Here is a 21,014-nt window from a genome sequence, read left to right as displayed (position 1 = left end):
CGTGGTGCAGTCCTTAGGACTCTGACCTTGTCCTATGCAAAACGATACCTTCCCGTTCTAGTCATGCTTTTAAACGGTGTACCAATTAACCGTCCACTCGGTATTGCGGTTTAATTAGTTACTCCAACGAAGACGAATAACGGACCGGCTAATCGACCATTGTTCAAAACACACGATAAATTTTGTGTTTCTTTCTAGTTTGATGTTCTATGTTGCTCTCGTTTGCTCGTACATCGGCTATGGTGTTGTCTTTATCGTTCCTCTTTCCTGCTTACTGTTTCTCACGGTATCGATGCCCATTATCGTTGAACTTCGAACGTTTACTTTCGATCTCCAGTTTTTCAGCATCGATCCGTCCATGCACCTATTACAGTGCTGCGGAATGGCTTGACTACCGATATCCGTATACTGGGTGTTTCACAACGAGCGTGAGGAATGTTGGTTGTCTGTGAACTTTTAGAGAACACACAGAGTTACAAAGTATTGTATTTACATAAATCATTACTCGGTAACAATTGAATTCATAAAAATAAGTTCTTTGTCCTCTGAGATGTTGATTATATAATAGATTATGTAGCGATGTATCTATGGTGTGCTGGCTAATGAAATAGATATATAAATAAGCGAGATATATAATAAGCGAGCATATAAATAAAGAAATTCTTACTCACACGTTTAAGTAATTATGAGAAGTTTTACTTCTAGTTGAATTTTTGTAATATGAGATAGGATATAGAAAAGTACGATAAATAAATAGTAATAAATTATATACGTAACAAGTAATAAATTGTGTTGAATGTTTGGTATATGGACTTTCGCTATTTTTCTGCTCGTTACTCTAAATATCAAAAATATAATCTAGGATTCAACATTTTTTACTTCGGCCAAGTTCACGAGCAAGGACGAACATTTCTCGCGCTCATTCTGCTTGCGATTTCTTAACCTGTTCGGAAATGGACGAATTTATAACAGTCGGAGAAAAATAATTATCTTTTACTCTTACATTATATTGATCCAAACGTTATTATTATAATTTTTCGATTATATTTGTACAAAATATACATTTACAGATATTTTTAATGGATTCGACGATATGAGAAAACAGTAGTTTGTATCTTCTTGGGATCATGGTTGAATTAAAACGTTAAGATATTTCTAGAACAATGATTAAACTATTTTCAGAGATTTTACTACTATAAGAGATATAAAATATCTCATTATCATTCTCAAATAATAATAATAATAATAATAATAATAGAACTTTTATACATAGCACAATTTCTCAAAACCTTACACTTATTTTTGCAACATCACGTATAACTATCGTAGGGTATCGCAAAGAAGCGAAGGCAACATATGATCGCCGATATAAGGAACAAAGAGCAGTGTGTTCTTTTCGAGACGTTAATTTCGACCGGCCAGCTGTTACCATTCGATATAGCGACTCCTGTATCGATAATTAACCGGCTGTTAAAAATGCGCACCCGTTCACAGCGCAAGGTTGACGTGTCAAGTTTCACGGTGTGCTCGTTGCGTTCAGATTTGATCCAATTCGCTGGTGAATTCCCCTGATGAAATTCCATCGGATAAATTTACCTATAATGACAGTATGAGCAACGGTATCTCAATGCAGAAACGCGGAAAGAATCGCTGTCAAAGTTGTTCCGTTTCCGTCGGCTAGTAGGTGTCAGCTCGTGAAGAACTTTATTGACCAACCAGGCGCATCGCGGTCGCAGAGTTAAGCCAGAGACCTCGTAAAAAGTCCCGTCTTTACGCGACGTGCTAGAAATCGTACCTTATCCCGCTGAAAATCACGTCGTTCATTTGCTAGGGAAACAACATAAATAAGAAGTGCAATTTTTTTTAGAAAATTTTACGAAATTTTCAAAGTTGGAATAGAACGTTTCGAGCAGAAAATGATTAATTCTTCAGTAGCTCAGCGAAGAAAAGATTTCCTTCGTTTACTATTTAGATAACGATACCTATGTACATATTTGGCTTTCAGGTTGGATTAAAAGTACATGTTCAAACACTTTTGAGTCTGTCTTTAGATTTTAGATTGGATTTATAGTATTTAGTATGTTTGTAGTGAATTTCTGTAGAAATCTCAAATAGATATGTTATCTTTTTATCATAGAGACGGTTTTTTTAATTTATATTTGTAAATATTATTTAATTCGTTATCAGCGGCGTAAGAAGCAAATGTATTGTGTCCATAGCTCGACGTTTATAGTTTTGCGCAAGAATATCACTTGTATTCATCAAAAAGAGAGTAGTTTGTTCGCTTAATCTTAATATTCTCGATTATAACTATCATAATTCAGCAAAGTGTACATATTACGTGCTGTTATAATAGCACAACTATGCTGTAGCTGTATTAGTTCTTATATAATATTCTTATATAATACTCTCATTAACTCAAGTAATCATATCACAGACTCGCTTGAATCGTTTTCTTATATTTGATATTTTCTCATTCTTTCGTTGCCACATCAAAGCCTAATGCTGTCTCATAATATACAAGTTTGATTATTCTCACGCAAAGTTTAAGATTGAATATTGTACAGGTTTAGGCGTCTGAAACGACCCTACCTTGCTATATCCCATTCAATGAAGTTGGCCAAAGGCGAAAGAAACAAGGACGTTCGTTTCACCAGCGTACTACGCCGGAAACGAAAGCAGAAGCGGAGAAATTTCTCGATCTTTGATCGGCCGAAAGACAAATCATCGTCTATTAAATTATTCATCTATAAATATATAGTGTAGTGGCATAAATTTTCGAAATAGCCGGTGCTCTATGTAAGTTGTCCTCGCTCGGTATATTTTTTGCACGAACTCGATGTATCCTTGAACCTTCGAGGGTCAGACATTTCGTGCAAAAAACGAACGTCCACGCGAGGACCCATGTCCGTCGGGAAGTGGATGAATTTACCAGTGACCTCTATAAATTCCACGGTGTTCGTGCACCACGGGAAGATGTCGCCCCGACTAGCGCGATTTAGCGATCCAGTGGGTCGAAACGTTCGAACCGTGGACATATTAAAATTGAAAGTCACATGTGTGCTTCGCTGGCTAGCCGATGCTTTCGTTCGAGCCACTTACATTTCTCCTCCGTCGTTATGTAATGCATTTTTCGCGCTTATGTTTGTCTGTTTTTCTGTTCGAAATAGCCGGGAAGAAATGGCCGAATTAATTCGAGTGCGCGACGCGCCTGGTTAGGCGAACTCACTGTAAATGTGGCCATTGCTTAGCATTGTATCGCGATAACTTTCACAATGGTTCCTTATTGTGGCTCAATGTTCGTACATTTATGGGGTCTTTTTATGAACATGTTATGTTTTGTATGTTATTGTTTTGGAATTTCGTTAACGGTATAACGAAACTCGACTATTATCCTTATATTGGTAAAATTTGAGGTGAATTTGAAAAATGACATGGAAGTTAGAAAATATTTAAGATACCTAGTAAAAAATTGGTATACGGCACGAATAGTGATCTTAGACGTACAATTAATGCTAATGATCTCGCTAAATATTATGGCATGCTAATATAATGAATAATCGATTAGACAAATATTTTGATAATTGGTATTTCCTGAATCTTTGAAACAACAATTTATGTTATGAAATATTTTCCAATAATAAGTTGTCGTTTTCTGGAGTATCAATATTCACATTCTTAGTTGATGCGGAATTTGCTAGCTATTACATGCTTGCATTTTTATTTAATGAATTTTATGAATGCAAAAGGTAAACACATTTAGCGTCTTCGTAATGAACATGGAAATAGTAGTTTAATATCGTTAATGTCTTTGCAAGTATGATATTTTTCAATATTCTGACGCGGACGGTTTGTAACTGAAAATATGTAACAAGAAAAGAATGTGGGACAGTAAATCGTGGCGCACTTAACCTAGTTTTTCATCGTATGATTTAAACAATATTAGCCGTGCATATAAATGATATAGGTACACGTGTGATCGCATTGTTAATTATGTATTTACTCGCATATTAATTAGATGCAATATCAATAATTCATTATTTATTATTTATCATATTCATTATTTATCTGACTGATTCGTTGCTATTGAGTTTTTGTGTTATTTTATTAACAATTAATAAATCATCTTTTTATTTGAATAAACATCCTATTGGCCTTAAAAATCAACTTAAAGTTAAATTAATTAAAAATATTTTACATTTCTTTCGTAATATTTCTAGAAATAAATTTGCAGTATCAGAAAGAGAAGTTTTTCGGTATAGATAATTATACGTTTAATTTTGGAACAATTTTGTATGTTAGTTTATTAAAAGCTCGTTAATGAATGATTATTTTTCATTGATATTTACGAGTCTGGGTTTTATTGTAGTAGATACATACTACCATTCTGTGTTGGCAGTATGGCCTTTTTATCGTATTTTTTATTACTTGTGCGCGTACCTAGTAGAGATTGAATTTCTATATACTGGGTGTACGAAAAATATGCGCTCTCTATGCGCGAATTGTATACAGGAATTTCTTATTGAAATATTTTTAGAAATTTATATGTCATTTTATTGCTTCATCAGTTAACGACTATTCTTCAAAAATATATCACATGTCAAAAAGAAAAAAATCATAAAAAAAATGACGTGGGTAACTCTAGATAGTTGGAAAGAGTTACATACTCGCGAACTTTCTTAGTTTAGGATATAAAACTCGATAAAACAGAACATTCTTCATGACTGTAGTTTTAATAGTACCAGCTTGACGTAATTTTAACTTTACCTCGGGTACGAACATTTTTACCTGAGAACAATATAATGATACCTCGATACTTCCTAATGTAACAGTCTTACAAATTCGTCTGTTCTTTTACATAAATTCACTTACTCGTGTTATTCTTCATTAAGAATGCTTTTCTCTTAAAATATGGTTAGGTGTCAGAAACCGAGCGATTTTAACCGTAATTATTTTTTATTTATTACTGCTTAGTCCGTACCTTCCGGCTTTGGACGAGCTTTCGGTTTTACATCTCTTTTACCTATTTCGCTTTTTATATATCTACCTCCCCTCTTATCCACTCTATTATATTGCACTCCCTTAATTCTTCTGTCTCTGAAACTATGGCAACTTTTGGGTTTTTGTCTCCTTGTAGTGCTTCCTTATTGTCGTTCCTCCCTGTCTTGTATCGCCCTTCTCTTCTCTATTATTGCTTCTAGTTCTGTTAGTCCTTCTCCAGTCTCGTTTAGTATTTTTTCTGTGTCCTTTGGCCTTCCCGTTATTTCGCATTCTTCTATTACATGTCTCAGGTCTTCTTCTTTCCTTTTACATAGTCTGCATCTTTTTTCTCCCTCTTCTTTCCAGTATTCCCTTGCTTTGGTCTCGTTTTCACATCTGAATCTTGCTAATATTTTTCTGCCCTTTCACTTCATCCTCCCTTCTAAATATCTTGGTAACTCTGCTCTGGCGATTTTTCTGTAATTATTTTTTATTACTAGCAATCGAATAAGCAAAGAATTATGACCAAGGTCAACAAATTTTATCTATCAACTAATAATACTTTGTGTAACAGAAAGAAGCTCTATCACGCTTACATCGTTTTTTCTTCTTAAACACATACCGTTTGCACAATTCTGCGTTATTTCCAATATTTAAAAATTCAGGCGTTATATAAACATGGAATTCAAGAGGGGCAAATAGAATTACTTTATTTGCATACTATTTGCGTGTACAAGTTGTTTTCATTAGTACTATTAAAAGCTTCCGTTGGCGACCGCTGCTATTGCCTTGAAAAAGTGAAACTTTGTCAACGTCGGTGAAATAATTCTCGTTCTGCGACCACAGGTTCTCACAGTTTCCTACAAACTTCCTACAATTTGCAGCGTACATGTGTGGTAAAACTAATTAACCAAAGTATCACAACGATGGCGGTACAAATATGACCTGGTTGCAATTCAGAAATAGCGAAAAATTGGCCTCGTTCTCCTCTTTCGCAAAATCGAGGATAGCAAATTGTCATTGAATATCGATTTATTGGCAACGTGTACAGACGGCAACGAGAGTAACAAGATTCGATACGGAACATCCTTATGGGGATTGATTTAACGTTCGTGGCCTTTTTTTAACAACATTGGCCTTATGTTCCGACCTCCGCTATTTCCGCATTTTGGTTTCTTTAAAAAGGAGATCTATCGACCTCGATTCCTTTCGTACCCGCGTTGATCTCTTGCCAGAGACGAAATTCAAGAGAAAATTAAACGTGTGAGATATAAAAGTGAAATCGAGGAGCTGAAAATTAAAAATTCCAATGTTTCAAATCCTTAAAATGCCGAGCTTTTAGAAGTGTCGAATTTTTAGATTTCGAAATTTCAAGTTTCGAAATTGCGAACCCTCGACATTCTAAAATATAAAAATTTCATATTTTTCAAATTACGAGCTTCGAGAACAGTAGAATTGCAAAATTGCATGGTTCCAGAATCGAATATGCCAAAATTTCGAACGCTCGTAGAAAGTCTCGCGGAAAATTTCTTATTGTCATTGATTAGGATAATTTTAAAGAACAATGGGTACGTCCTATTCGTGGCTTTAATTTAGCGGAGGTATAGCAGCGAAACAAGAAAATTCTGAAGCAGAGAAAGGAGAATGGACGTGCACGTTTTTCACGACGTGTTCCTTTATGCAGGATAAAAGTCATTTCTTGGTGTACGAACGTGTTATAGTTATTTGCCCGTAGAGTATGCGTTCAGAAAAGTGCACAGACTGTTGCGGGAACGGGAGCAGATGCTTTCAGAAGAAAAACGGGCATGAAATATTTCAAGATGCTGCGAATATGAAAGTTTTGAACCAAGATCGTCATCTGTGAAATTCGAAATAGACCAGCGAAGGCTATTTCGAAGTAGAAATCGGCTTGAAAATTGGAAAAAATATTTAGTTTCTCAAACCCGTGCCAATTCGTTCTTTGTCCTTTCGCAACAAGATTCAAGAAAGAAAAATTGGTCTTTTTATTATTCGATGAAAATCTAAGGGAGAATGAAGCGTATGTGACATTGTGTCGCGAAACCATAGTGATCGACTGTGGAAATTAATTTTCTGTGTGCACGCCACTCTTAGAAGCTTATTCAAGTAGATGGAGACGGTAACCGATCAATATTTTTCCAATGGAACGACTAAATTTTCGTGAAAATGTTTAGGATTTCAGATGTAAAGCGAAAGGATGAAACTAGAGTCTCGGGTTGTATGCATCTTACTATCGTTCTTCTATCGCTGCAAAAGTATGTGAATCGTCAGAACCTGACGTTACATATTGCTTTCCATGGATAGATCTTTACATGATTTTGTCCATATTCGTGTTGTCACTAAAGGGAGTTAAAAAACTGATCAACAAGTTCAGATAATTTCCTTGTTTTTCTTTTTTTTTCTTTTCTTTTTGTTAAATAAAATACGATATTCCTATGACGATACCAAATGAGATTCGTTGTATCCATAGGAGAGATACGAAGATTGTTTAATTGATAAAATAAAAAATTCCTAAATCATTATTTACCTCTTTATTCTGATGTAGAACAATCGTTCGTAATAGAGCATAAAAATTAGTATTACGAAAATATCGTTGATAATATCTTCAAGATAGTTAACGAAGTTAAACCGTAATTAAATTCTAATTGATTCCAATGTATTACAATTAAACTTTCGGAACGCCAGAAAATTATATCTAACTATACGTGATTAATCGTCGATCAAAGATTTGCTGCAATTTTATCCATTCTATCGCCTTCGATTATATTTGTATCTAGAACATTCTGTTTGAAAGGACGGGAGGCCATACATATAGACAAACACACGTCTTTATAGTGAGTATGTATATTATTTCGTGCGTGTGTGTGTGTGTGTGTGTTTACGAAGGACTCAGATACCTACGCATCTCGTGGGTAATCCATCTTTTCGAGGTGGAAAAACGATCGAGGATCGTTGGAAGTGCAAAAAAAGTATTTCAAGGGCTCCTCTGCTCGTTTGCAGAATCCTGGCCACTTTTCCTTTCACATGAACCGCGATGTCTGGCAATGTAAGAAACCTAACCATTTCTACGAGCAACGTGATTACCCGGTTACCAGCAAAAACTTGCCAAACTAATGGGAAAAGAATAATAAAGTGACAATGAAACGGTTCGAAATATTAGTTGTGCGAATTAATTCTTTTTTCTTTTTTTTTTTTTTCTTTTCTCTTCTGACAAATAAATTATATCACATACATTTGCAGAGAATAAAGTTATTCTACGCTTGTAATTCGATCGTTGCTGCTCGTTAGAACAGAAGCAAAAATCTGACACGATAATTCCAAGACCGCAATTTTAACGCATCAACGTTTACAAAGTGAATTTTATCCACAGTCTTCTCAGAACGTAAATTTTCCATCAAATTTTATTCGAATGTTCGCTAAAGCTCGTAATTGAAGAGGCTGTCTCCAATTACGAAACATCGATGCATATTATCGTTGTTCGTTTAATGGAGCATATGATTCGGAGCTAAATTTGAAGCGTTTAGTCGCGAAAAACTTCTTTCCTTGCTCTCCTACATTTTTCCCCGGATTTTTCCGCCGTGTCTGTAAGTTATCGTGGAATTAGCTTCATTATAAAATTGAGGACGCTTTTGGAACGGTTTAAGCGTCTCGGTTAAGCGATTTCTGAGAAGCGTGCAATTATATCGCGCTGTGAGGGAGTAATTTCGATAAGCATCGATTACGAGAGACTTCTTTTTCCAGCTGCTCTTTTTTTCCCGCTTTTTGTTTCGGAAGAGACCTCGTTACAGTTTTATGATCGCGAATAGAGGAATCGTTACATAAACGCGCTGCTAGTAGACCATAAATTCTCGCCAGCGTACTTTCTCGTTGTGTTTTAGCCCAGAAAATTAATATTTCACTGCCATGATTATCGAATTGATGATCGAGATGTTTAAATGCAGTAAATTAGTTTGTTGCAAATTTTCTTGCAAAATATATGTGTATATATAAACGTATACATGTTTTCCCTCAGTTTCTTATGAATATATTCATTTATCGCGTATTATGTATTGAAGTTATCCATTGTAGTATCATTGATATTATCTATCGTACTTTCGTAATAAATTGTTTTAGTTAACGATAATATTAATAGCAATATATAATACGTTTTTCAACACGTGCTTACATAAAAATATAAATCCATAGCATTTTAAGCATCAGTGAAGTATGAGACGTTAGAGATACGATATTACGATAAATACTTTTACGAATCGTCAACAAGGATTAGAAAATTGAGATATGAAAACCAAGAACTATCGATAATTACCAAAAATTTATTGCCCGTATAAATTATTAAATTAATCTCCGATCGATGGTTTAATGCGACAACAAAGATGCGATCTGCGTACGTACCTGATGGCATTCTGCCCTTTACGATAGCGCGTCTGCAACGAGGAGAAATTAGAAATGCAAGTTAAATGGACAATTAGTTGATTCCGATTGCCAAACATTTTCCTGAATCGACGAGCGTTGTGGTAAACACGTAATTAGCGATTAACATCTCTGTGATTTAATGGTTCGCGGCCTCTAAAATTCAATATCTGTTAACCGATCACCGGTGCCGTCGATGCAGGAAAAGCTCTAACTCAATTTCGACGTTAATATCGCAGAAATTTCCTGCCGAATACTTGCTCGAGGGGAAACAATCACATTTTGCGGGTCATAATTTCTCGCGATCGTTGCAAACAATTTCGTCGCTGCTTCTACACGATACTTGCAAGCATGTGACTTTCCATGCAGGTAAAAACCAATTTCAGTTAAATTGCCAGAGATACTTGATCCTATTTATACGTCGCTATTGTATAATACGTTGGGTAAATCTTCTACGAAGGTCGTTGCTGTTCGGTTCTGTCAGATTTCCGTGTTCGGCTTAGAGAGAAGAATGGCTGTGATCGCAAGCCAATTCTTCTTAAGTATACACAGAGATTACTAATATCCATGTACAAATATTTCTACAATATACAATTGTAGAAGACTTTTAAAATTTTGTAAACGTTGTTCTACGCATCAAATTTCCAGGTGACCGTGAAAGAGCCAGGGATTATAAATATCGCGTCAATGTGTGTAAAATGTTCGCGTTCTTCAACTTCTTTTATTTCCCTTGTAACGTCCAACTTTGTCTTGAAACTCATTTTTCGTGTCTCAATGTACAGCTTGAAAAAGCAGTTGAAACTGGTTATCTTATTCATATGCTGAAGAATGCATCCTCTAAAATTAGGTTCGATTAATTACGCGAAAAGAAGCGAGAGAACGCGCGGTTTGAATTATTTCCGCGAGAAAAACATCGCAGAATGGAAATAACCCAAGCGGGGAAAGAAACGAATTTTCCCCTGGAAAAAAGTTTGTGGGTTATATATCACGAAATTTTGGTCGCATGATGGTCTGTGCGAAGCAAGAGGATGAATGACACTGTTGAAGATTAGTAGGAGTACTTTTTTATTTTTGGATGGAATATATTATAGTTCGGAGCGTAGAAAGTATTTTAAGACGTGAAATATGGCTAGGAAGAGTTCGAGGTGAATAAGAATTTGTGAATGAATCATGATATTGGTAGTAGGACTAGTTTACTATAAAATGAACGATATCGTAGGAAGCAAGTTTTGTAAACAGGCAAGTGGTGAAAATGTTTGAGACGAATGGCAGATGAGATAATACTGTGGTAATAATCGATACGGATCATCGTGAGAAAATATTCGCCACAACACAAGCGTTGGTGTTAAAAATTACGACGATTTAATAAAAATGTTATTCTAGCGATGCTAATCTATCTGATATATGAGAATTTTTAATAAACAAGAATTTCCTCCTTACAAGAAAAATATTCCATATGTTGTCAATATAATACATTAGAATGTTCTGCAATGTATCTCCTAGATTTATAGATAGAATTCGCCTCTTAGAATTTGAACATTTCTAAGGAATCGGAATAAACAAGTAAATTAATTCCAGCACTCTGAGCTAAGTTGCACAATAACTATAAAGTAAACAGTACGACACACGGAGAGTGGCCTTTGATGAAATCAGACATTTAAAAAATAACGTAATTCACGCTGATATACGATCCATTTAATGTCTTTTTTTAAGAATACACGTTATATTCACGTTAATTCGATCGATAAACGTGTATTCGACTGAATAGAATGTTGGAAACGATCGGTTTGATGTGCTCAATAGCTTCAGATCCTTATCTGGATGTACATATAGCAGACTTCAATGGTAAACAGTTCTGTGGAATTAGTTACAGCAGTTCAGTTTGTTAGAAGCAGCTTTGAAACACAAAAACGACCATAACTCGAAAACCAGGTCAGATAACCATTCGTATTCCTCGTGAATTTCGTTTCATTGACTTTAAACGATGAACATACCCGTGAAATGGATTTCTGGGATGGAGGAATTTTATGCAAATTCTGTATGCGCAGACCCTTGTTTGAATATTTCTGATGATGGCTAGGATCTAAAACAAATTCTTGTACGATATTAAAGCGTAACGTACGGAGAAAACAATATCTATTTTGTCTATATATTTTGCAAATAATTAACCAAACTCTCGTAAAACGCGTAGTAAATATTTTTGCTACGTACGATGATTTTTCAAATTCCATTTCCAATATTGCCACGAGCTTTATCAGATATCAAATATCGTGTCGCACGAACGAAAATCATTGGAACCGGATATTTCGAAAATTACGATAAATCTGAAAGAGGGAAAGTACATTCGAAAATTCGTCGTACACGTTGGATGCATTGGAATTTCATTCCTGTGTGATATTTAAATGAAAATTCATCGCATACGCGACACGAGAATAATGATATCACTGATCTACTTTTTTTTTGGCGCACGAACTTATTTAAATTGCTAAGTACTTTGTAGGTGTATCCTGAGAGGTTTCGTTCATTAATCATAACTAGAAAAGTACAGCTTGAACAATTCGCGTAAATCAAAGAGATGTAATTAGCGGAAGCTTTGCGCGGACATTTTATCAGTTTGAAATTCCTGTTTTGTTAATCAATCCGATATTCCCGATAAATTCTTATCGAAGGATTAACGAACTAATATCCGCGACGAAATAAAGGCGGAGAGAGAACTTGGTCGTTGGATCATCGAAAGAATCATCGACGATTACCGAACGCTGTCCAATTTGCTTCACGCACGAGCAAACGCGCGTTATTCCGTGGAATGAAGCATCGAAGCAAAAGCTACACCTAAAAATATTTCATAGGCGTATATTTAACACTCGATTGCACCCAGACTATTCATGTTCCACTGTCGTTTCCAATGATCGAGCCAGCTATAAGAAATCAGCTGTTCGTGATGGAATATTTATTATCAGGCGACGATGAAAAATGTCGTTGGAGACGATCGCTATAATAGTACAGAATATCCTAGTCACGGGACATGTAAAATTATTTTTCTTTTTTTTTATTATATTGTTTATTTTTTTTAATTTTACAATTTGTCCAGTGGGACATTAGGTAAAATGTTATAACATACGAGACATGTAAAATGCAGAGAAAATTACTAAAATGCTACCATATATTTCTAAAGAAACATTTAAATATTGGTTTATGATTGATTTTGTGTAGACTTACGACTACAAGTCATCTATCTCTTTTAAACCTGACCGAGGTTTGCTCAAGCCTGTCGCGTGAATATCGTCACATACACGTCAAACATCTTGTTGTATTTACATTGACAGAGCAAAGAGTTTTAAACGAAAGTAATTTACACCGTCGTGCGATAATAAAATTCATTCAAGGAATAGAACATTATATTCGTATAATTTGAATTAATATAACTGAACGTACAACGTGATATAATTGAACGCGTGAAGCTATTTTATAATTAGAAAGCAATAAACGTGAAGTATATAATTATACCTATCAGGATCGAATAAGCCTTTGCCGTCTAAAGGCTAGATCTATTTATTTTCGTCTCGTTTTATTAATATACTACTCTCCTAACAGCGACGAATCTATTGAACCGAAACCGTTCGATAGCAGGTTCGAGTTTGCTTCAAGTAATCAGCTTCGTGTCGATTGTATTATAATTACTGGGACACCTCGTACAAGAGGGATATCTGCTCATCTGAATCGTCGTTCGGCCCAAATAAAATAAAAGGAGGCATCGCCAAGAGGTAAAAAAGGAGAAAACGAAAGATTCATAACGTGACAGAAGGAGGAAACAAAGAATGCGAGCCGAATGGGTCGACGTTCAAAGACATGGGAGGAGTTACGTGACAAGACCTAGTTCAGATTGTCTTCAGGCTAATCACGAGTAATTAACTGAAACGAGGTTAGGATATTAAACTCACGTGGATCGCGCGGCGCTGGCTCACATGATGCAACGGCATAATGGTTTCAGTGGTGTCCGCGCGTATTCGTGAACGAGAATGCGCCGCTCGAGCGTTTCCCCAGCAATTTATCAGGAATTTTTTCCCGCACGGTGGAGCACGTCGATGGTACCGATTATAAGGTACGCTGACACAAGACAAACGTTTCTCGTGTCTCGTGTACACTCTGGGAATTTTGCTTCATTAGCGGAAACACGGTATCGACGAGTGACGTAAACCAAAGTGTGGAAACGCGGATTCATTGTTGGTCTGGGCCAATTAAAAAATTCTACCAGTTCCACGGTGTGATCCTTTCTATCGTCCCGATCGTTATCTCTTTCATTGCTTTTTGTTACAAGCTGCTGCGATTCTATGCCAGGCGATATACCTATCGAAAATATGGAATACAAATATTTTTTTACCATGCTCGTCGTTTTCGATCGAATCGAATTTGAAAACTTGTTTCGTTATACCGTTGTGACCGGACGAAAGTTTGAAATTGAAACCGATACGAAGGTAACTTTGCGCTAGTGATTTACCGAGTGCGCTGAATTAGTCCCAGTACCGGCGAAACTTTTTTACAAATTTTATTCTAAATTTTAGACAGATAGTTTTTAGCTTGCGAATACAAGAGAATTTTTTATTTCGAACACGTCGACTGTGGCATTCAGCTATCGATATTTGCGCACAGCAAATAATTTTGACATTTTGTCGCATTTTTCTTCAAGAAAAATTGGACAGTGAAGCTGAAAGCTACGCTAATATCGTCGAAAAATATCTGAATTTTTCGTTTCGTCGTATTTATGAAATATGGTTCCCAAACATTGTTCGATTTTAGTTTATCTAACTTTAGACGCTGCGAAATAGTGAACAATTTTAGTTAGGTCAGTTCGGCTTGGTTTCGTTTTCTGTTCGGGCACGTCCACTCTGCTGTGTTTACGTATTACGCGTGTAATGTTATGCTCAACGTAATACACATACGGAGAAAGTAACAAGTTTGCCATAATTGCCGATTTCCCTATTCCGGACTGAAAGGAGGTTAAGGTTGATCGGTGATCGAATAGGTCCGGAGAGAGTGTCCAGTCGGTTTCCTTTTCATGGTTCCCCATAATCGTTGCATAATCCCACGACGACTTTGTTTTGGGCTTTTGCTATCTCTTTCCAATGATCTAGGAAAGTTCATGTAGCTACGTATCGAATTTATATTTTTACTGCATCATTTTTGATAATTTAGGAAAATTATACGAAAAAGACACATACTATTAGAATATTATAAATTTATTGTAAACAATATATTTAAAACATTGCATGCTAAATCGTGTTATTTAAAATGATAATTAATTTAGATGAATGGCAATTACCAGCAAAATTCCTTTTGTTATACGATACTTTTTATTACATTCATTCATATTTTATTTTCATTCTCGATAAATTTTCTTGTATATGTAGCAGGGTCGAGTCTGATGAAAAAGTAAATGAAATTTTGCAAGTAAATTTTGAACGTTACGGGTCATCCGATCGTTCTATTCGTATTCGTAACGTGTAAAATTATAAGAGGGGTGTATAATCTATAATTTGTCACCTGTTTATTCGTTAATATTATCAGCTAGTAAACGATTGTGCAAGAGGATCGAGCACCCCCGTCGTAAAATCATGAAAGTTACGTTTCGTCAGAAATCAGAAGTTTATGAATATTACGAAGATATTCGTTATCTTCGTAAATCTTTAAAAACGATGGATTTAAAAGCAATGTATTTTCGCTATTCTCTCCAACTTCGAATTTTTCAATTTCTGTGTAGCCCGAGTTTCGATCAAACTAACCACCTTCGTCGTAAAATCATGGAAGCAACGTTACGCCAAACAATTCTCATAAAATCTGGCGTTGGACGAATCAAAAGTGACACGCAGAGGCAGTCGCATGTCTGTGAAATAAAAGGTAGGCGGGCCTTCTCCAGACTCGGATAGAAAAATTCGGTTTACAAGCGATCAGTCATCGTACGATCGCTTTATAGTCTCGTCGAAGGTAGCGTTGGATGGCTGGCAGCGTTGTCCAGATCGTCGAATAGCGTGAATCGTCTCGATTAAACAATAAATATTTAAACGAATCGTGATATTGCACAGTGTGTTTTGCAGCGTGTTGTAACGGTGGGCGTGATATTCCATGTGTACGTTTGAGTGACACAGTTTGCTCCTTATCTTTTGTGTATACGTGTACTGCGACAAAAGTCGACAATGATAGTTCGAAGAAACGCTTTGGTGTAACAAGTGAGATACATACGGTTTGGTGAGTTTCATTTAAGAACTGCGTATAAACGTGGAAATGATAAATTCCATGTTTCCTCTTTCTTTCTGAAACATTTGTAACCTGACCATGTTTTCGTTTTTATTAATCATATTTCTGCGCGAATTTTTGATTAATCGTGTTAATGGAAGCGTTTATGTTTTCTGCCAAACATTTTCACGATTCGTCCATTTCGTTGTCTTTGTCCGCTTTGTTCGTTCTAATTCGCTCATCTCGACAGTTTTTATTTTATTTGAATTCACTCGTCACGTTATCTCCATGACAAAATTGTCGAACCTTTTTAAGGTAATTGCACCTGATATCGAACGTTGCTTTTACGCGTATTTTCATGACAGAATATTCTCTTAGGTCTGCATGTCGATTATTTACCTCCGTAACACGATAAAACATCGTGAAAAGGAAAATTTACGCGAAGCGTAGATGTAACACGAGAACGTTGTGTATCATCGATTTAATTTTCACATTTCGGTGTTTGCGTCACGAGCGTGATTAATCGACCATTTGGTGCTATTTTTCTCGAGAATAATGTCGCTCGTCCGTTTAAGGAAAGTAGCCAATTTACAAAGTTTTTCGAGGTCGAGTTTTTCTTTTTTGGCTACCTATATATTTCATTATTTGCCTGGGCTGTCCGAATCGATATTAATAATAATAACCATTTCGATGGAATTTTTGAAATCCTGGTTCTGGTTTCTGTCTCCGTTGCAGAAATTATTTATGGGAATAATTTTCGATATTTTCTTTACCACTCCAAGATACTTATTTTTATTATTCATATAAGCAACTCGTATTCTCGTCGCGATAATTTTATAAAGTAGAGCTTAATGGGAACTACGTCGCTACTTTGTAGAGGAATTGCGATATTTAATACCGGAAATGGAATATTCTACTATTTCGAGTTCTAGAACATTTCAGAAACTTGCTAACCGTATGGAATCTCGTATTTCACGCCGAATTTCATCCGAAAGACGTTCGATCCTCGACTATATCCCCTTCTCATTACCTAAGTGCACGTATTTCACCCGTTTCAAAATCGATTTTCACCAAATCATAGTCAAACGTTGTTCTACGATTTCGAGTGCGCCAGCTATCTGTATTCTGCTCATATTCCGAGTTTTGCTTTTGTATCGGGAAATGAGACATATTGTAAGCATTGCCGTATTTATAGTTCCTTTGTTTCATCTTCCATAAGAGTCCTAATAAGATTCCTAATAATAGTTCTCCTAGAATAAGAGTCCTAATACGCTAAAATTTCAGATCAATTTTACCAAACAACAAAATACATTTGTCGTTTATGAAATTAATCGAAATAAATTATAGTAGAATCGTTACATGTTACCCGTTAATGTGCCGTGTTTATGTCTACTCACGTACGGTGTACGTATTTTCGCTAGTTAAATACGTTCAAAACCGGCGATTTGACTAGAAAACTCGGAATGTTGGACGGCGTATTCGAACGACCAGTGGAACTCGCTTATACCAGTCGCTCACTCTGTCAGAGAAAGTCACTGGTTGCCGTAATCCACTGTTTTCTCTCGGCAATTCCGTCGTAGGTCGAGGTTGAGGATAATTTATCGGATGGCTGTGTACGCGAGCTGAAAATCGATGCCTGGAATCGATGGAGTAATAGCGACTATAGATGAAAAATCGCAGATGGAAAATTGCAGATGGAATATCATCGAACCAGAGTGAGAGAGCTAAGATGGAATTTTTCATTGAGAAAAGACGCATACGTAGATAGATAGAAAATTTGGAACGTTATTCGATCGTAAGGAAATAACAGCGATCGTTTATATGCGCGAATTCGCTCGAAATGGTGGCCATAAAATGGTAACGGTGACGATGGTTATACGGTCGAAATGGACGTATGGCCGACATGATCGTCATTAAGAATGAAATGTTACCGGACCGTTACAATGACAACGCTTAAATACCGCCAGTGAAGTTTTCCCCGTAAAGTTAACTAATCGCCACGTTTAATTCCGTGGGCTCAGTGCTGTTCCATTCGAATTCGCCTGTCTTTCCATCTTTCTACGAATAGCGTAGACATTGCGAGCTACCGCGCTGGGATCATTTTGCAGCTTGAATTCCGAATTGTTGGACTTTATTATTTCTTCGCAGAAAAATAATAATTTATTTGCATCATAATTCTTGCGATCTAAGAAATAATAAGATAATCTTGTTCTGAATTTTGAATTTTAGCTTTTGGATTCTTAGGGTTCTTAGATTCCCTGATTCTTTGATTCTTACGTTCTTCACTTCGTTTCTAAGGATATAACAAATACAGTGATCTACAGATACCTTTTGTAGCTGCTGTATTTGGCCTATAAATCACGTTACGAGCGATAACATTACAAGGCGAGAGATTAATTAAACAATGGTCGATCGTGTGGCTCACCAGAGTCCTTCGGTCGACCTATGAAGAAAAGAAATGTCGAAGCTCAGCGGGGTAGCCTGGTGTTAAAAATAATTCGAACAACTGTTGAAGAGGGACGGAAGGTAAAGGGCCTCCCACGTTATTTCACGAGCACTTACTCAAGAATCTCGCACGACTCTGGCATTAGGTTGGTACATATGAAATATTATTCCCATGGTAAAACTTTAACCACAGTGTGGCTTCCTTAAAAGGTGTCATAAATTTCACAAATCAAGAAACTGAAACAAGGATAAAAATAGAGCAGAGAGAATAAATATAACGCGAGAAAAAATGTTTGTTTTGGAAACGTGTTCTAGTCTTGATACTCGGTATCGGTTAATTATTGGCGTTATTTTCAAGCAACAAGACACGAAGGATATTGCGTTTCTTCGGAAGAATATTTACTCCTTCAAAAATATCGCGTTTGAGCAATTATTGCTTGTTAGGAAACTTTCTGTATCTCGTCCTCGCTTCTTTAATAAACTTGTAGAAGAGATTAAAAATGTATTATGCTTGGGTCAATGATAATCGAATCTCTCATTTATCAGAAATTCTCCCTGATATTCCTATATTTTGCCAGTTTACTCCATAAGCTAATTTACTGCTACGTTTATTGGTGTAAAGTAAAATCAACCAGTTTGGTGAATTTTCTATTAATCTTTTTCAGCTTAAACGATTAATTTGCAAGAATATTCTTTATAGCGTACATAAGCCAATTAAATTAACGGACTGTCTATCCCGCACAATCTACCATTCAGGTCGGACCTATCATTAACCTAATTAAAACTGTACATTTGACACGGATAAAATATATCGCTGGTTACGTAACTACGCTCTCATTCATAAGCATTAAAAGATGGTCGCAGAAAATGAAACATCGTTAAGAAACCGTTGCGTGGACTTTCAACACATTTTTTACGGGATCCTGTTTCACCATAGAAACACTTATCTATTACGTCTTTCTCGACGTTCGTACATCGGAATAAATAGAAAGAAAAAAAAATCAATTACGATCATTTATAATAGAGAAAAGTGGGACATGGAAATTATCGTTTTCATTGGAAGCTTGAAAAAGCAAAGAGAAAGTAATTATTTTTCTTAAGCTCGACTCGGATACGTTGCGTGTAATCTTTTATCTTCGTGGCAGTTGTATCGTTATGATTTACGAGCGGATAGATAAAGTGTTTCACGCGTTGCTTATGTTTCGTCTTGCGACGAGCCTGATCAAGAAAACAGAATTTACGCTAGCGCTTAGAAGCTACGCGCACACATAAATTGTAGGCAAGTTTATGGAAGATAAAAAAAGACGATACCTGGCTACTTGAGACCTGCGTATGGTTAAAACGAACTCCCACGATACCTAGAGAAAGTGGTAAATGCTGTCTTTCACCGCAAGGTTGAGACGGATACATAAGACTTTGTACGTGAAAATCAACGCCGATTAATGAAAACGTAATGCCTGGTTTATGCCACGAACCGTGATGAAATGCGAGTTAATTGGAAGCTTCTATTAGACATCGAGATACGTAGAATATCATGTACAGCAGTCGTAAACATTAAGTTGTACAATTCGTTGTGTATCGTTTAATACGATTTACACGCTACGAAATAATTATGGATATCTTTCTTGTTATTGAAATTCCTACCACCGTGTAAGAACACATATTGTTATTAGTTGAAAGAAGAAAACATTCTTTCGCAAGCTTTAAAGAAATTTCTCTGAGCAAGCAAAAGGAAAATTAAAATGATCGATTGCGTAACGTTCTAAACGTTAGATTTTAAAAGATTTTAGCACTGCTTTTTTTCTTTTTCTTTTTTTTTTTTTTTTTTTTTTAGAATAATTAGTTCCATTGATCGCACAGTGGTTTAGATACAACGTTGATATTTGAAGCTTTAGATTGCTCGCTATTGCAAAGCAAAAGAAGAAACATAACAACGATTTCGAGATACATTTTAGTTATTGGATCAATTCGATAATTCCACAATCTCGTATTGCAAATATGCGCACTCCAGAAAGATAGAACATTTATACCTCGCAGAGGGAATAATAGGAAAAAAAAGAATGGATATATCCTTTAACTCGGAACAGCAGAAACAAGTCTGCCGAAGCTGGTTCCAACGGCGAACATTAATTATCATCGATCGTTCGCGTATCTTTCCTATAACGAGTTGTAGCCAACTACGCAAATGAAACAGTATTTTGGTTGAATTGACGTCGATACGATAAGCGGACCCGCGTGCCACGTACAAACGCCTATAAAGCACTATAAGGTTGGCAGACTGGGCCGCATAATTTCGCCTGGCACCGCAAGACATTGCGATCAGGAATTAGCATTGTAACAGCATTATACAGAGCATTCTGGCGAGCTTCCAAAGGCACCGAAAACCCTTGATAGAGTGCACGTACACCGATCAAAGAAAGCGAATAGAGCATAAATTCGCAAAGCGTGGGCCAGCAGCTGATTTTAGGTGGATTACGTTAAATATTAAAATAAGAGAGTAGTTTGCATGTTCGTTAGGACAGACATTTACCTATCGAGGATCGTATATAGATAGGCTTTGTGAAAAGGAACATGACAAGCATCTTTGCGAGGAACAGCATGGTAATTTGTAATAAACGCTGCAGGATGTCTGTTCGATATTAGGACTACCGCTATTATTACAACGAGTTCGACGAAATCTTATCAACGAAATTCTTCCGATATTTGTAACGTATAAATTCTATCGATTCTTTCGACGAAAAGATAAATTCGATTTGCGAAGAAACTGTATTTTCCGTTTCACAGTATACACATCTTTTAATCGCTTAATTAGCTTCGTTCGTATCTTCGGCGAAACGAGAGTTCATCGTAATCGTTTAACAGGAGATAATATAATCATTGCTTGTTAATTTTCTCAATTATTGCCACCGTTCAATTACATCTCCGATTTA

At 36.1% G+C, this 21,014-nt stretch overlaps 1 protein-coding gene across 2 annotated transcripts in view; it reads left to right on the top strand.

The window, feature by feature from the left end:
* Positions 1-21,014, top strand: part of LOC122571456 (solute carrier organic anion transporter family member 3A1) — a 67,782-nt gene that overhangs the window by 1,143 nt on the left and 45,625 nt on the right. The gene's annotated exons all lie outside the window — the stretch shown is intronic.

This window comes from Bombus pyrosoma, linkage group LG10, assembly GCF_014825855.1.
Source record: "Bombus pyrosoma isolate SC7728 linkage group LG10, ASM1482585v1, whole genome shotgun sequence".
Classification (NCBI taxonomy): domain Eukaryota; kingdom Metazoa; phylum Arthropoda; class Insecta; order Hymenoptera; family Apidae; genus Bombus; species Bombus pyrosoma.
The sequence above is the reverse complement of the archived record's forward strand: the minus strand, read 5'-3'. Positions and strand labels throughout refer to the sequence as shown.